Consider the following 19217-nt stretch of genomic DNA (forward strand, 5'->3'; position numbering starts at 1 on the left):
GTAACTACAGATGTTTAATCTGAAGAAAATAAGATGGAATATGAGAAGACAGGGTTGAACATGACAATTTTCTTCAGGTATTTAACATCTTTGACCTTAGAGAGGAGTTGTATTCGTTCTGTTTGTTCCCAGAGAGCAATAGTGAGAAGTTCTCAAGATGTAAAGGAAAACTCGCCAACCATGAACGCGATCTGATAGAGGAAAGGACGGCGTCCATCAAGGGCCAGGTGGCCACTTGTTGGGAACACTACGGGAGGAATCTTTGTCCAGCCAAGCAGTGGGCTGAAGATGGCCTCTGAAATCCATTCTGACTTAAAGAGCTTTTCATACTGGGAATATGAGATCAGGAATAAATATCTATGCCAACCTCTCACCCCCAGGCAGGGTCTGGCTAGTGGAAGAGAGTGATGATGATGATGGTGGTGGTGATGATGATGATGATGATGACAGTATTGGTGGTAGTGGTAAAAATGATAATAATAATAATAACCATATTTATATAATACTTTAAAGTTGTCCAAAATGCTTTCTATATGTTAACTTATTTGATCCTCTCAAATCAAATGTGCAATAGGTGCTATTATTACTCCCTTTTCATAGATGAGGAAAGTGAAACTAAGGGAAGCAGATATTTGCTTAGGGTACCATAGCTGGCAAGTAAATATCTGTGTCAGGATCTGAACTTGAACCTAGCACTCTATGCTTTGTATCCCCTGGGTATGTATAGAGCTCATCTCTCCTCGGAAACCAAGGGTCTCTCTTTTGTTCCACTGATTGTGGTCACCTCATCTGAACTGAGATAAACTTTAACCAACTCCCCCTTAGGTGGTTTCCACTTGGAGCAGTGTCCAGGATGGGTCTCTCTCCTTCACCTTACCCAAAACCACAAGAGTGAACACCCCAGAATATAACAATACTAGCATTTGAACACAGCTACCCACCGAGAACCAAGCAAAACATTATGGAACTCCTCCCCTTGACCATGATGTCTTTCTGTCCTCATCTCGACAGTCCCTCCCAATTTCACCTGCAAGGTCAAAGACAACCAACCCTGTGTTTCCTCCTCCTGAAGAATTCCTGTTCTGGTGAGCACAAAGCTGGAGCATGTTATTGAGTTCTGACTGCCGGGCTTGGAGAAGTCCCACGGTAGGAACAGATTTAGTATGAATTCTGCTGGGGGACCCTGGGCAAGCCACTTACACTTTTTGAATTTTTATTTCCTCAACTGTAAGACGGAGATAACAATAGAGCCTCCTTCTTATAGTTGCATAAGAATCAAAGGCAAAAATGTGCATAATGTACATAAAAATATTTTACAAGAACTATTTCAAGGTGCTTTAGGAATATGGTATGCTGAAGAATGTCCAGAGATGGGGGAAAGGAGAACGTTCAAAGGCCTCTCAGTTATGGCCCTACGAGCCCCAGAGCTTGGAAAGAAGAGAAGATTTGGGAAAGATGTGATTGTGAGATGTGTCTTTTACCAGAGGGTTAGACTTAGTCCACTTGGAGTAATGCAAAGCATTGTGGGCTGGATGTCAGAAAATGCTTTCCAAGAATGAGAATTGTCCCAAAGTAGAATAAGATGCTTCTTAAGTCCGGGGTTCCTGGAAACCTTTAGGAAGACACTGGAGGACCTCTTGGAGATTTACAAAGGGCTTTTGTGCTGACCCATAGTAGGGATGTCTCTCCTTATCCTGGGGACTCTGAGATGCTGTGACTTGCTTCCACTCGCCAGGAGCTGGGGAGGAAAGGCCATATTGCTTGCTTCTGAATTTGTTTGCATGTTCTTTTACATAGGATCTCCTTTTTCTGTCAGTACTTTGTTTATACTTTTAAGCATCAGAAAGGATTGCTTGGAGTATTCCCTCTTCATTATAAGAGCTCCTTTTATCAGTCAGGGAGAAGTGGTCCAGACCTCAGCAGCAACAAGAAACCAGATGCTGTTTTACTCACCCAGGAAGACAAAAAAGAGTGTAAGTGAGGTAGGGTAGAAAGAACATTGGTATTAAAATCCAATTTTTGACCTTTATTATCTGTAAGACCTTGAAAGGGTTGTTACTCTGGGACTCAGTTTTTGATTTATAAAAATGAGTCAGACTAGGTGACCTCTGAGTAATTTCCACTTCCTAATCCATGATCCTGTGATGTGTGTATAAAATCCATCCCCAGACTCCCCACAATTGGGATTGGCTAGAGTTGAATTCCTAACTTCGGACTTCCGGTTAAGATGGCGGAGAGGAGGCTCACAGTTGCATAAGCTCCGCGCTTTCTCTCACTATCCACTTCATTACAAGCCTCTGAATCAATGCCTGACTGAAAAAAACCCACAAATAGTTACCAAGAGAAGCCATCCTTGAGATCCGCCAAGAAAGGTCTGTCTTTACTGGAGGGCTGGGGCGGTTTTAGATCGGGCGCAGGCGGCGGGCAGCGGCAGTGAGAGCACGGGAGCAGACTGGAGAGGGGGTGGGGAGTGATCGCAGCTGTCTCTGCGGGGAGAGCTTCGCTACAGGTTTGGAACCTGCAGCAAGTCAACAGCCCAGCAGAGAAGCTAAAAACACCGGGGCTGAAGAACACAACCGCAAACAGCTGGAGTCTCTCAGGACCTGGCCGCCCCCCCCTTCCCCCCCCTCAGTGACTCAGCACGCTTTGGGATCTCAGAGCGCAGGCGCAGCACAGTCCTGCTAGTGCCTCACTGCTACCACCTGCAGTCTGTAGAGGAAGCTCGATAACACACCTAGCCCCCCCCCAAAGAAAGACTCCAGTTTTTTCTGTTTTTCTTTGGTAGTTTGTCTCTGATTAATAGACAGAATGAGCAAGAAGCTGAAGAGGACTTTAACCCTAGACAGCTTCTACACAGATAGAGAGCAGACTCTAAATCCTGAGGAGACTAAAAACAGGCAGTCCCCAGGTGATTCCCCAAAGGAGGAGATCGTCTGTTCCTCAGCACAGATGAACCTCATAGAAGTGATTAAAAAGGCTCTCACAAGGGAGCTAGAAGAAAAATGGGGAAAGCAGAGTGAGGCTTGGCAAAAGGAGAAGGAAGCTTGGGAAAAGGAGAGGGAGGCTTGGCAAAAGAGCCTGGAGAAGTCAGTTAAAGAGAGAGTGGATAAAGAAGTAAAATCCTTGAAAAATAGGATTAGTGAACTGGAAAACAAAATTGGCGAAATGGAAAAAAATTCCACAGAACAAAAGAACTCAATTGGACAATTAGAGAAAGATTTTAAAAAAGTGAGTGAAGAGAATACTTCACTGAAAATCAGAATTGAACAAGTGGAATTGAATGACTCGAGGAGACAAGAAGAATCAGTCAAGCAAATCCAAAAAAATCAAACAATGGAGAAAAATGTGAAATACCTTCTGGGGAAGACAACAGACCTGGAAAACAGATCCAGGAGAGACAATCTGAGAATCATTGGACTCCCAGAAAAACATGATGAAAAAAAGAGCCTGGACACTGTCTTCCAGGAAATTATCAAAGAGAACTGCCCAGAAGTCATAGGAACAGAGGAAAAAATAAACATTGAAAGGATTCATCGATCACCCACTGAAAGGGATCCTAAAATCAAAACACCAAGGAATATAGTGGCCAAATGCCAGAACCCTCAGATGAAAGAAAAAATATTGCAAGCGGCTAGAAAAACCCAATTCAAGTATCAAGGAGCCACAATAAGGATCACCCAGGATCTGGCAGCATCCACATTAAAAGATCGAAGGGCCTGGAATATGATATTCCGAAAGGCTAAGGAACTTGGTATGCAACCAAAAATAACTTACCCAGCGAGAATGAGCATCTTTTTCCAGGGAAGAAGATGGACATTCAACGAAGTAAGCGAATTTCATCTATTTCTGATGAAAAAACCAGAACTTAACAAAAAGTTTGATCTACAAATATAGAACTCAAGAGAAATCTAAAAAGGTAAAGATTAATCTTGGGAACTATATTTTGACTATATAGATGCATAAAGAATACATGTATACCTTGTTCTAGAAATTGATGTGGAAAGGACATTGTACCAGAAAAAGGGTAAAGTGGGGGTAGTACATCTCATGAAGAGGCATAGGAAACCTATTATATCTGAGAGAAAGAATGGAGGGGGATGAATATAGTGGGTATCTTACTGCCTTCAGAATTGGCTTTAAGTGAAAAATCTTAAGACATATTCAATCTATGGTGAAACTTCTCCCATCTCATTGAAAAGTGAGAAGGGAAAAGTGGAAAGGGAAGGAATAAGCTAAGCGGAAGGGAATACGGGAACTGGGAGGGAAAGGGGTAAGATAGGGGGAGGAACTCTAAGGCGGGGGGAGGGACACTAAAAAGGGAGGGCTGTGAGAAACAAGGGGTGCTCACAAGCTTAATACTTGGAAGAGGGGGAAAGGGGAAAGAAGGGAGGAAAGCATAAACCGGGGTTAACAAGATGGCAAGTAATACAGAATTGGTCATTCTAACCATAAATGTGAACGGGGTAAACTCCCCCATAAAGAGGAAGCGGTTAGCAGAATGGATTAAAAGCCAGAATCCTACAATATGTTGTTTACAGGAAACACACCTGAAGCGGGGAGATACATGCAGGTTAAAGGTAAAAGGTTGGAGCAAAATCTACTATGCTTCAGGTGAAGTCAAAAAAGCAGGGGTAGCCATCCTGATCTCAGACCAAGCTAAAGCAAAAATTGACCTAATTAAAAGAGATAAGGAAGGATACTATATCTTGCTAAAGGGTAGCATGGATAATGAAGCACTATCTATATTAAACATATATGCACCAAGTGGGGTAGCATCTAAATTCTTAAAAGAGAAACTAAGAGAGCTGCAAGAAGAAATAGACAGTAAAACTATAATAGTGGGAGATCTTAACCTTGCACTCTCAGAATTAGATAAATCAAACCAGAAAATAAATAAGAAAGAAGTTAAAGAGGTAAACAGAATACTAGAAAAGCTAGATATGATAGATCTCTGGAGAAAATGTAATGGAGACAGAAAGGAATACACTTTCTTTTCAGCAGTTCATGGAACCTATACAAAAATTGACCATATATTAGGACATAAAAACCTCAAACTCAAATGTAGTAAGGCAGAAATAGTAAATGCATCCTTTTCAGACCACGATGCAATGAAAATTACATTCAACAAAAAAGCAGGGGGAAGTAGACCAAAAAATAATTGGAAACTAAATAATCTCATACTAAAGAATGATTGGGTAAAACAGCAAATCATAGACATAATTAATAACTTCACCCAAGAAAACGATAATAATGAGACATCATACCAAAATGTATGGGATGCAGCCAAAGCGGTAATAAGGGGAAATTTCATATCTCTAGAGGCCTATTTGTATAAAATAGAGAAAGAGAAGGTCAATGAATTGGGTTTGCAATTAAAAATGCTAGAAAAGGAACAAATTAAAAACCCCCAGTCAAACACTAAACTTGAAATTCTAAAAGTAAAAGGTGAGATCAATAAAATTGAAAGTAAAAAAACTATTGAATTGATTAATAAAACTAAGAGTTGGTTCTATGAAAAAACCAACAAAATAGACAAACCCTTAGTAAATCTGATTAAAAAAAGGAAAGAGGAAAATCAAATTGTTAGTCTTAAAAATGAAAAGGGAGAACTCAGCACTAACGAAGAGGAAATTAGAGCAATAATTAGGAGTTACTTTGCCCAACTTTATGCCAATAAATTCGACAACTTAAATGAAATAGAAAAATACCTCCAAAAATACAGCTTGCCCAAACTAACAGAGGAAGAAGTAAATATCCTAAACAGTCCCATCTCAGAAAAAGAAATAGAACAAACTATCAATCAACTCCCTAAGAAAAAATCCCCAGGACCAGATGGATTTACATGTGAATTCTACCAAACATTTAAAGAACAATTAACTCCAATGTTATATAAACTATTTGAAAAAATAGGGATTGAAGGAGTCCTACCAAACTCCTTTTATGACACAGATATGGTACTGATACCTAAACCAGGTAGGCTGAAAACAGAGAAAGAAAATTATAGACCAATCTCCCTAATGAATATTGATGCTAAAATCTTAAATAAAATATTAGCAAAAAGATTACAGAAAATTGTCACCAGGATAATACACTATGACCAAGTAGGATTTATACCAGGAATGCAGGGCTGGTTCAATATTAGGAAAACTATTAGCATAATTGACTATATCAATAACCAAACAAACAAAAACCACATGATCATCTCAATAGATGCAGAAAAAGCATTTGATAAAATCCAACATCCATTCCTAATAAAAACACTTGAGAGCATAGGAATAAATGGACTTTTCCTTAAAATAGTCAGGAGCATATATTTAAAACCATCAGTAAGCATCATATGCAATGGGGAAAAACTGGAACCTTTCCCAGTAAGATCTGGAGTGAAGCAAGGTTGCCCACTATCACCATTATTATTTAATATCGTATTAGAAACACTAGCCTCGGCAATAAGAGTCGAGAAAGATATAAAAGGAATTAGAGTAGGCAATGAGGAAACCAAACTATCACTCTTTGCAGATGATATGATGGTATACCTTGAGAACCCCAGAGATTCTACCAAAAAGCTATTGGAAATAATTCATAATTTTAGCAAAGTAGCTGGCTACAAAATAAATCCCCATAAATCCTCAGCATTTTTATACATCACCAACAAAACCCAACAGCAAGAGATACAAAGAGAAATTCCATTCAGAATAACTGTTGATACCATAAAATATTTGGGAATCTATCTACCAAAGGAAAGTCAGGAATTATATGAGCAAAATTATAAAAAAAGTCTCCACACAAATAAAGTCAGACTTAAATAATTGGAAAAATATTAAGTGCTCTTGGATTGGCCGAGCGAACATAATAAAGATGACAATACTCCCTAAACTAATCTATTTATTTAGTGCTATACCAATCAGACTTCCAAGAAAATATTTTATTGATCTAGAAAAAATAACAACAAAATTCATATGGAACAATAAAAAGTCGAGAATCTCAAGGGAACTAATGAAAAAAAAATCCAATGAAGGTGGCCTAGCTGTACCTGATCTAAAATTATATTATAAAGCAGCAGTCACCAAAACCATTTGGTATTGGCTAAGAAATAGATTAGTGGATCAGTGGAAAAGGCTAGGCTCACAAGACAGAATAGTCAATTATAGCAATCTAGTGTTTGACAAACCCAAAGCCCCTAACTTCTGGGAAAAGAATTCAATATTTGATAAAAACTGCTGGGATAATTGGAAATTAGTATGGCAGAAATTAGGCATGGACCCACACTTAACACCATATACCAAGATAAGATCAAAATGGATCTATGACCTAGGCATAAAGAACGAGACTATAAATAAATTAGAGGAACATAGAATAGTTTATCTCTCAGACTTGTGGAGGAGAAAGAAATTTGTGACCAAAGATGAACTAGAGACCATTACTGATCACAGAATAGAAAATTTCGATTACATCAAATTAAAAAGCCTTTGTACAAATAAAACTAATGCAAACAAGATTAGAAGGGAAGCAACAAACTGGGAAAACATTTTCACAGTTAAAGGTTCTGATAAAGGCCTCATTTCCAAAATATATAGAGAACTGACTCAAATTTATAAGAAATCAAGCCATTCTCCAATTGATAAATGGTCAAAGGATATGAACAGACAATTTTCAGAGGATGAGATTGAAACTATTACCACTCATATGAAAGAGTGTTCCAAATCATTATTGATCAGAGAAATGCAAATTAAGACAACTCTGAGATACCACTACACACCTGTCAGATTGGCTAAGATGACAGGAAAAAATAATGATGAATGTTGGAGGGGATGCGGGAAAACTGGGACACTAATGCATTGTTGGTGGAGTTGTGAACGAATCCAACCATTCTGGAGAGCAATCTGGAATTATGCCCAAAAAATTATCAAAATGTGCATATCCTTTGATCCAGCAGTGTTTCTATTGGGCTTATATCCCAAAGAAATACTAAAGAAGGGAAAGGGACCGGTATGTGCCAAAATGTTTGTAGCAGCCCTGTTTGTAGTGGCTAGAAACTGGAAAATGAATGGATGCCCATCAATTGGAGAATGGCTGGGTAAATTGTGGTATATGAATGTTATGGAATATTATTGTTCTGTAAGAAATGACCAGCAGGATGAATACAGAGAGGCTTGGAGAGACCTTCATGAACTGATGCTAAGTGAAATGAGCAGAACCAGGAGATCATTATACACTTCGACAACGATATTGTATGAGGACATATTTTGATGGAAGTGGATTTCTTTGACAAAGAGACCTGAGTTTCAATTGATAAATGACGGACAAAAGCAGCTACACCCAAAGAAAGAACACTGGGAAACGAATGTGAACTATCTGCATTTTTGTTTTTCTTCCCGGATTATTTATACCTTCTGAATCCAATTCTCCCTACGCAACAAGAGAACTGTTCGGTTCTGCAAACATATATTGTATTTAGGATATACTGCAACATATCCAACATATAAAGGACTGCTTGCCATCTAGGGGAGGGGGTGGAGGGAGGGAGGGGAAAAAAATCGGAACAGAAATGAGTGTCAATATAATGTAATTATTAAATAAAAAAACTTAAATAATAAAAAAAAAAAAAAAAAAAAAAAAGAATTCCTAACTTCCATTGTCTCAGTCCCAGGTGAATTTTTTGGAACAATATTTTCAATGGAAGAGAGGACTCATTCCCATTTTCGCAAATATTTATAGTATGGGACCACATACATTAGTCAGTGATGAGGAAATCAACTGAATGTGGAGGCCCAAGATTGTGTTTTAAAATGTCTCTTGTTGACAAATTTTCATTAGCTTTGCCTTGTGTTTCTCTCCACAACTGTCCCTGTGCAAGACTGAAAGGGAGAGGAAAATACATATCATTCCCCCAATAGGATTGAAAAGATCTGGCAAAGACTACCTTGTCCCTTGACCATCTGGTTTGTCCCAATTCCAGTTAAGTATATACTTAAATCCATAAGCTGAACCCAGAATCCAGCTGTGTGCTTGAGAAACTAGGTGGGCACGGGGCCACATATGGCATCCAAACCCATCTAGGGGCGAAGCTATGTGTGCCTTGGGTCAGATGAACTAACCTAGTTTTTTAAGGGCACATGTCAGAGCTTTCCCAGTAGAATGGAAGTTCCCCAAAGAACATTCATCTTTATATGAATAACTCAGCTGGTGCTTAATATGTATTTCTTGATTTAAAAAAGAAGTATTCAATCCTTAGATAAAATTTGTGTACCCAGGCTCAGTAATATTAAATTTTAGGTTGGAAGAGGTTAATACCATTACTCTAGTATTGTGTATGTGTGTGTGTGTGTGTGTGTGTGTGTGTGTGTGTGTGTGTGTGTGTGTTAATTTAAGTATATTTGGCCTGGATGGACTGGATCTGAGATTTTGTTGTTATAGGGAACTCCTAGATGAAGAAACCCATTCTATAATATAGGTTGGCACCTGCTTTGCAATCTAAAGTCTTAAAAAGTTCCTTGGGGCACTGAAAATCCAAATGGCTTCCTCATGGTCATATGACCAACACGTATTAAAGGGAGCTAGATTTCCTGATTCTTCTTTCCACTAGATCTTCTTATGTATTAAAACTTTTAACCATTATGACATATAGACCTTTATGTGTTATATATATATGGATTTATCTATCTAGATAAATAGATGGAATGGATAGGTTGATGGATGGATTGGGTAGATAGATGGATAGAAAGAAAGATAGATGGATAGATAGATGAATTGGATAGATACACGGATAAATAGATGGATTGGATAGATAGAGAGATGGGTTGGATAGCTAGATGGATGGATGAATGGATGGACAGATTGGACAGATAGAGAGATAGATGTGATACAGAGATAGAAAAGTGTAGGAGGGTCTAGATCTATGCTTTTAGCCTTCATTTGTGCAGGGAATTCCCAGTGAACTTCCTCTACCTGCAGGTCAGCCCCTATTGTGCAACCTCTAGTTTTAGTGAGTTTTCTGGGTGCGCTCTGAGACTTTGTGCCTTGTCCACTTTGGGTAAACATTCCATGTTAGAGGCGTGACGCGGACCCTTGTCTTCCTGTCTACAAGACTAGCTCCCAACGTATTATACCACTCTGCCTGTCACCAGCATGTAGTAACTCTTATTTGGTGGTTTTGAATCAATGAGTCCTTTCTTTTAGGAGCTTCTTTCAAGCATTTCTTCCTTACCTCTTAGTCTTTCCCTGCATTTCTCTCACCCTTTCCCTAGCTCACAGGAGTTGCAGTTCAGGTCCGCTGCCTCTGAAGATTCCTTCTGTTTGTCCGGCTCATGCCCACCTTGGGCCGTGGGCACATCTCCTCCGGCAGGCAGCGGCCCGGGGCATGATGTACAGGACATGGAGTAGGCAAAGCTTGCTCTCAGTGAACACTTGGATGAGTCAGCCACTCGACCTTCCTAAAACTTTGTTTCCTCCTCTAGGAAGTGTGTGGTAGGGGAGGGAATCTGTGCCATTCACCCCTGGTGGTGATGAGGGAAAATGTGCAAACCGTGAGGTGCTTTAGAAATAGGAGCGGGCATCGGCCATGAGTTGTAGCGCAAATGAATCGCACACAAATTGGTCATGGTGCCGTGGGTTCCATCGACCCACCCCGTGCAGTGATCAAACACAGCAATAGAAATCTCCCGATGGCATTGCCAACCCCGAGTCTGGACTAGTGCCAGAGGCAGCTCCCCCAGATCTTCTGGAGGCACGCATGCACACTCAGTGCACTGAGGAGATAGCGGGCTTCCTTTGATCCCTGATTCTCCATTTTCTTCAGCTCATTGGATAGAAACAAGTTTCTGGGCACCTGCGTGCATTCAGGCAGTGCCGGGGGCCCAGCTTTATAGACAGGGAAATGTCTTTTCAAGTCCTTCCTCTGACACAGTCTGGCTGCTTTGACTAAGTGGCTTCACCTCTCTGAGCTTCAGGCAACTCTTTAAGACATATTGAGCGATAATTGGGCTCTGATCTGCTCGGGCGCCTCCTTGACGAAATGCTCAGAGCGTTGACGTAGACCTGGAATCATCCATGTGGATGCCGTGTCTGCTGATGGAGATCCCAACCTCCAATAACCTCAAAGAAAGCCTTTGAGTGACATTGTGCCTAGAAAAGTCTTCATCCTGGGCTCAATCGCCTCTGGGCTACCATGAAGCTTTGCAGGAGATTCTACTGGGGACCAGCTCTTCTCCTGGCTCTGTTTCTTCAAGGAGAGGAAGAGGGGATTGAATCTCATAACCCCGAAGACCATGATCTTCTGTCTTCTAGCATGATGGATAGAAAACTGGCCTCTGATTCGGGCTCACATGGCTTCAATCCTTTCTCTGACAGATAGCAGCTCTGTGAACATAAGCAAAGGGCCCAGCATCCCCAGATAGAAGATTCCATATTGCAGGGAAGTGTAACCAGTCTACACTCAGAACTCCCTCACTAGGAGTGAATGAAATCACAGCTCCAAAACAACAAGCAAAAAATCCCCATGTTTTTATCAAGGGACTTCATTCTTTTTTTCTTAGTCTTAGCAAATAACAAAGCAACCATCCAGTTGGTCAATAAGTTGGTTTATTAAGATTTTATTTTGAGTGATTATTTCCTATATTTCCTCTTATTTGTCAGCATTTGTAAGCATATCAAGACCCAATTGCTGAATAATCATTTTTTCTTGTGAAAACAAAATTTATCAATATATTTTTAAATCTTCGTTTCCTGTAAAGGGGTGAAACTCTTGAGTTGATGCACTGAGGTCGGACAACAGAGCACTTAAGGCTAACTACCGATTGGACAATACTCTATTAGCATTTGCTTGGAAAATGGCCCTTCCCACTATTCTGTGCTGGTTCGATCTTTTGGTGTATACAGAGAATTGTGGGAAGGATTAGGGGGTGGAGTAAGACAAGCTAGAGTCCCTTGGCCGGTGGAGGTAGAAAAAGAAGTGTCCATTCCCTTCACTTCTATCCTAAAGACCAAGAATAAAGACCAAGGACTTTTGCTTATCCTGACTCCAGCTGATTCTAAGGTATCCAGGGCGCTAACTCGGTCTTCACAATTTCCACGTATTTTTCTTCCCTCTTTCCCCATTAGGGAGTAAAAGAAGAGAGACAGAGACAGACACAGAGAACCAGAGCCAGAGAGATAGACAGAGACACACAGAGAGAAACAGACAGACAGAGTGAGAGCAAGAGAGAGACAGAGAATGAGAGGGAAAAAACAAACAGAAAAAAGAGGATAGAGAGAAAAATAGGAGACAGAGAGATATAGAGAAAACAAGAAAGGAGATACAGAAACAGGAAGACAGGAAAAAAGACAGAGAAAAAGAGGGAAAATAAAGAGAAAGAAAGAAAGCAGCAAAATCAACTGATTGCTCTAGATTTCTAGCCATATGATCAGGATCACGGATATAGCCCACAACAATCTAAGTGAAGCTTTGGCCATTGACAGGTTCCATGTATTCATTGGGCACTCTTTTACTAGAGGGCATGGGCTTCTATGGGCATTAAGAGTTTTAGTATAAAGGATTTGTGGGACACCCACAGGCAATAGAGAGCTACTTGGTCAGGGTCCTACTTTATAATCTGCTCCTTTACTGTTGCAGAATTTGAGAAGGGTCCCAGAATACTTGATCGAAATGGCAAATAAAGGACAATAGATGGCCAAAAGGAACACCTCTGGAGTATCAAAAGACCCAGAATATGACATCCATCATACTGGGAATTTTTCCTCTGGAGGGCTTATGATATGGTGGGTCACAATTTGCACCCCCTTAGGAGGAACTGTTCACATTAGTGAACACTAAAGTTACTACATTATATCCACTTGTATTTTTTCTCTTTTTTAATAATAGCTTTTTATTTTTTAAAATACATGAAAAGATAGTTTTCAATATTCACCCTTGCAAAACCTTGTGTTTCAAATTTTTCTCCCTCCCTTCACTCTCCCATCTCCCTTAGACAGCAAAGTAATCTTCCACTTGTATTTTTTGAAGACAACATGACGGCTCTTAGGAACATTAGCTTGGAAGGATCTTCGAGAGTTCCCCAGCTGGTCCTCCTGGGATGTAGGACTTATTTTTCTAAGTGAGAACTGAGGTACAAAGTGCCATTGATTTACATCCAGGCTGCCCAGCCCTACTTCCCCACTCCAGCAAACTGGAACATGCAGCCCCATATCCTTGGGAGAAAAGGGAGGCTAAAGGGAAAAATTAAATCACTACAATTTAATGAGCATTTATGGAGTGTTTACTATTTGTAAAACTATGTGGGGCAGGGAGGCACAAAAGCAAATTTGAAAAAATTCATTGATTGATTAGAAGGGAGGGCAGGGAAGAAATGAATCAAGTATGTGGCACCTGGGGGATTGAGAGTTGAATTTGGAAAATAATATCAGTGGGTTATTTTGGGTAAGACATAGATGATGAGGAGCGATATGTGAGAAATCTGGAAATTTCATTCAGAGAGAGATTTTTGGAGGACTTTAGAAAACAAGCTTATCCATTTGTATTTTATCCTAGATAATAGGGAGTTATGGATCATTCTTGAGATGGGGAGTAACCTGGGCAGATCTAACTTTTCAGATTTCCTTATAGAATCTCTGTGGAGGATGAGTTGGCTTAAAAAAAAGAGTTTGCCTTCTCTCATCCCTGTTACCTTCTCTCAGGCAAGTCCTTCCTTACTATCCCAACCTTTTTGAAATGCTTCTGGGGCTGGAACCGAGCCATCTGGATGGATAGACTGGCTTTCCCCATCATGTGGAACAGATGGCAATGAGCTGGAGCTCCTTGGTGAGTCGAGGAGGCATTTCCAAGGAGGGTGATGGGTGCTCCGATACACCCATGAGTCCTATTGGTCATCCCAGAGCCTCCGGCTGGCCCCAGGTGCTGGGCCCCCAGGAGACACCTTCTTGTTCCTTCCCTACTCCAGCCCGCGGCCCCTCCCTCCCCACTCATTCATTCACACATGCACGCACAGACAGGGACACGGGTGGGTGCCCAGCAGTAATGACCAGCTTTGGCAAAAAGCCTTCTGGGAAACTCATGAGGACATCACAGCCAGGATCCCCGGGCACTGGAACCTCCCCAGGAGCTGCTCACCTGGGACCTCCGGCAGCCTCAAAGGAAACGTGCCGGTTCCAGAAACTAGGGTAGAGGGCAAGGCCGGAAAGCTGCCCAGTGGGTCTGCCTGGCTAGATGTTCCCCTCCCAAGCCTGATAAGGCTCCCAGTGCAGTTTGCTCAGCAAGCTCTCTGCCTGGAGCTCATTGGCTGGAGGCTGCCCCAGGCCTCAGGAAAATGGGGCGGTAGACCCCACCAGTGAGCTCCAACTGCAGAGAAAACGACCTGCCCTTTCAACTTGAATGTGCTCGTTCTGACCTTTATCAAGAACCATCTCTCTGGGGATTGATTTCTAGCCAACGATTAACCAGGCGTGGTTTAGAGCCTGGAGAATACCTGGGAAATCACTGAACACAAGGAAACCTCCTGGTTTATGAACAATCTGTATTTGCGGACCCTCTCCCTCCCCCGAAGGCCCGAGGAAGGTCAGCCTGGGTATTTTTCCATTTGGGCAGTGCCTGTGATGACGAAGGCAGCCCTCTGATGCTCTCGGGGACATGAGCGTGGCCCGGCCATCTGGAGGGACAGAGTGGGTCTGGACCAGAGGCGGAAAAGCCTGTCAGAGCAGCCACCTGCCTTGGAGCCCAGAGCCTCTGGCCTTTTCTTACAGGAGCGTTACACAATTAACTACTGTGCCTGGGTCCTTGCCCATCCAAAGGTCCCTAAAGTGGTTTTCCACTCCGATGTTGGGGAACCTCCTGGCCCGATATAACTGGGCCATATCGTCACCATTCACCTCTTCCTATTCTTTATTCTCCTCCTTTTCCTCTTCATCTTCATCCACCTCCTCCTCCATCTCTACTTCCTTAATCCCCTTTTCATCTCCTTCCTCCTCCTCAACAAAACATTTATTTGATGTTTATCATGTCTCCATCACCGTCACTGAGGGAGCGTGTATAGGAAAGAGCTCTGGAGCCAGAAGGAGGACCACATTTCAAATATTGCCTCTTGTATTTACTGCCTGTGTGATCTCAGGCAAGTCACCCCCAGGGTCCTCAGTCTCCCTATCTTTAAAATAAGAGTACAGGATTCCAAAGCCGCTGAGAGACCTTTCAACTGTAACCCTACAAACAGGTTATGAACAATCATGGATTCCAAGTAGTGCATGACGGTCCAATAGAGAAACCAAGAGTGAGAAGGGAGAGGGAGCGATGGATCATTCTTGAGTTGGGGAGTAACCTGGGCGGATCTAACGTTTCAGATGCCCTTGTAGAATCTCTGTGGAGGATGAGTTGGCTTAAAAAAATTAGTTCTCCTTCTCTCTTCCCTCTTCCCTTCTCTGAGATAAAGTCCTCCCCTCACTACTCCAACCAGCAGAGGAGGGAGATTGGAAGATACCTAGTGTACCCAGAACCTGGTCTGGGACACGGTACATGGCTCATGAAAGGCGCGTTGATTCATGTTTTGATTTCTGTTTGGGTCAGTTAGTCAATCAACGAGTATAACTTTCTAGGTGCCAGATACTGTGCTAAGGCCTAGAAACACAAAAATACCCCAAACAAACCAAAACAAAGAAACAATAAACCAGTCCCTTCTGTCACAGAGGTCCTGGGCTTTGGAGGTGGTGGAAAAGCAACTAGAAAAAAACAAGCCTCATGAAAAATAAATTGGAGATAATCAACCGAAGAAGACACGAGCACCAAGGGGCACTAAGACTTTTGGTAAGGGTGGGGTTTAGCTGGAACTTAAAGGAAGCTGGGGGGCAGAGGTGAGGAGACCACTTGAAGAACCAAACGTCTTATGGAAAGGAGCCAGGTCAGACCTGCCTTGCCGGGACTCTTGCTTTATAGGAGATTCCAACCCAACCCATGACCTTGTAGGTGTTGAGAAACACCAGAATAGAGATTCAAGGTGGGCCCCATTCTGCAGATAGAAAGCAGGGAATACAGCCCTCCTCTATTTGCATCATATCTCCCTGGAAATGACCCAACTAGCTAAGAATAGAAATGAACTCCCTTTATCAAGAGAGAGAACCGTTCTCCTGGGCTGTGCCCTCTGCCCCTCACGGGTCGGGGTTTATACCATCCTTGCTCTTCTCTGGATGTATTGCAGCTTTCCAAACCAATGGGAGTCCTAGCACAGGACTGGTTTTGTTTCCATCTTTTGATCTTTAGGGTCTAAACATTTTATTTTTTTTGGCCTGAATTTGCAATTTAATTTGCATGGGATCTCTCAGTAAGGAAGCACCCTTCACAGAAACCTCAGGGATACTAAGAGGTTAAATTAACTCTAGCTCACCCAGTCCCTGTCTGTTAGAGGCACAAATGGGATCCAAGTCACCCCAATGCAGGTCTACTCCCTCATTATGACGCTGTAGTGTTTAAGTCATATTAGGGACTTATTAAGTGTATAATACAGAAAGAAGGAAATGTGTATTTATTAATTGCCCACTTTATAACTGGAATTGTGTGAAGGCTGGTCATTCAACCTCTTTCCCCCAAAATGATTATATTCTGATAAGACAATACACAAAATGGGACTGCAGAAGGGACATAATTCTGAATAGATGAATCTCCTAGCTTTGGAAGGAGATTCCATTCCTTCACCCCCAATCTAACATTTTCCCTTTTTATCCAGATTTTCCAAAACAACTCCCTCTTAGGTTGGCTGGAACTCATAAGAATCACCCCACAAACATCATATCTTCAATAGACTTCTCAAAGGAGCAAAACTGTATTTCTCTCAACAGGAATATTCAGAGTTTTTGCAACACAACCCTGCTGGGCAGGAGGCTGTTTTTAAGTGAGTGCCCACCTTGAGGGCTTGGCAACTTAGAACCTGAACTTCCTGAAAGCAGGGACTGTTTTGTGCACTTTTTGTGTGCCTGGCACACAGTGAGTACTTAATAAACTGACTGACTAGAATTGGAAGAGACATTAGAATTATCTAATGTCTGGGTCTAGGTCTCAATTTCCTTATATGAAAATGCAAACTCAAGCTTGGGATCTCGAAGGTCACTTCCAGGTCTAATGTTTCACGATTTCTATTTATGGAGAGGCAGATAGCTCAGTGAAGAGATCACTGGCCTTGGAAGCCTGACTTCAAATCCAGTCTCTGAAGTATCCTGACTGTGAGTTTGTGCTAGTTCCTTAACTGCTAAACTCTTTAAGTTGCAGAGAATCTGACTTTAGACTTTATCTAATTTATATTAAATCCATCCATCCATCTAATCTATCTACCTATCTACCCATCTACCTACCTACTTACCTACTTACCTATTTTTCTACCTATCTATCCATCTATCTATCTATCTATCTATCTATCTATCTATCTATCTAATTTACCTAATCTATATTATTTAGACAGTCAACACTTGTGAAATGCCTACTATGTGCCAGACACTGTGCCAAGTGCAGCTTGGTCAGAGAAGTTCCTTAGCAGGAGCTCTCTCTGCCAATGACATTATTGATCCATCCCTTTTCCCCATCTTCATGAAAGACACGTATTGTTCTTTAATGCAGAATTAAATGTCACAGAGAGTGAGTGTTCCTCCCTGAAGCCCTAAAGGTCCTATCGAGGAATGAGGCCGGAACCCTTGGTCCAAGCAGAACTGAATGGGATCTTAGAGATCAGATGAGGAAGAGGGGGCTCTGAAATGCAAGTCCCCCATCAAGCAACAGAGTCAGTGATTTGAGTACAAGGGGAAGCTAGACCCACACAAAGGTTTGCTCACCGGAGGACGCTCACATTCCCAAGGAAGGTCCCGTGTCCCTGAGCATATGAACACATTCATGTACTGACACTGATTTGTGTTTTCTTTTGTTTTTTTTCCAGATGAGGGATAGAGATATTTTTAATGACAGGTATTTTTTTTCTTCTTTTTCCAGGAAAAGAATGAAATCATCCATTTATCCTGGACCAATTACAGGCACTAGAAAGCATTGAAGGAACAGGGAGCAGAGCTTGATCACAAATAAATATATAGCAGGGGGGAAACTGTTATTGATTGGCCTTGTAAACTCTGCTACTCAATCGATAGCAATTTCTGGAAATGCCAGACATTTATTTGGTGCAGCTTGAACATCGGAGATAATAATAACTGTACTTATGAAGTGTGTCTCTTGACACCATTTCTTTGAGCCCGTTGCAATAACAAGTGTATATAATATGGTACAACAGCAAGCACAAGCCATGACCACGGTGCTTGCTGCAGGCTGAAAAATCCAAGTCACATTCTGAACTGAGAGAGTACGACAACTTCATACAACACTCCCTCTTTCTTTCTCTCTCTCCCCCTATGAAACATGTCACTGAAAAGATCCAGTTTTTCAGAGAAATGTGAATTATTGAGGAAGAAAGGGAAAACCCCATCCAGAATGGCAAGGGAATGCTGGTGGGGATTAAAAGTAGCATTTTCAGGGGCTGCAGAAAGGAAAGCGATACAATTAGCATAGTGGGTCTAACCATCCATGATGGATACACAAAGTGGATGAAAAACAGGCTATTTGTTGTGCCGCTAGATTGTGAACCCATCAAGTCTTTGTACAAGTGCTATAGATACAGAATGAGAAATAGGATGATTAGAGAATAGAGCATATTAGATCTAGAAGAGATTTCAAAGCCCAAATAGTTGATTGCTTGAATGAGAAATCCCTGATGATTTGCTCAACAAGGAGTTATACAACTGTCACTTGTAGACTTCCCACAGGACTGGGTCGGGGGGGAACCACAGTGCCTTTTAAGGCAGACAACTGAGGTAGCTTGAAGTATTCTCATTCTTATAAATTCATATTAAGCTAAGATTTTACTCTCTACACTTTTCTTTCTCCTCTTGAGCTGATATGATTAGAAGGGAAAGCGCTATTATCTTTAGTAGATTGTATCTATTTTTTTTTTTAATGATCTCAAGCTTCTCATTATTTCAAAAGCCCATTTCTTTAACACTAATATGTTCCGGGCGATGGTCTTTGTCTGTGGCGGAGGGAATATTACCAGCTTGAAAGAATCAAAAGTACAGATGATACAAAGAATATGATGAATGCCAGAAGCCACACATGCTGCCCAAGAAGATGTACTTGGGAAAAATGGTATATGACATTATTGAGAGGCATGATGGGAAGAGGGACTGGGCCCCAACAGGCAGAGGGACAATGAGAC

This window comes from Antechinus flavipes, chromosome 3 (assembly GCF_016432865.1).
Source record: "Antechinus flavipes isolate AdamAnt ecotype Samford, QLD, Australia chromosome 3, AdamAnt_v2, whole genome shotgun sequence".
In the NCBI taxonomy this organism is placed as follows: domain Eukaryota; kingdom Metazoa; phylum Chordata; class Mammalia; order Dasyuromorphia; family Dasyuridae; genus Antechinus; species Antechinus flavipes.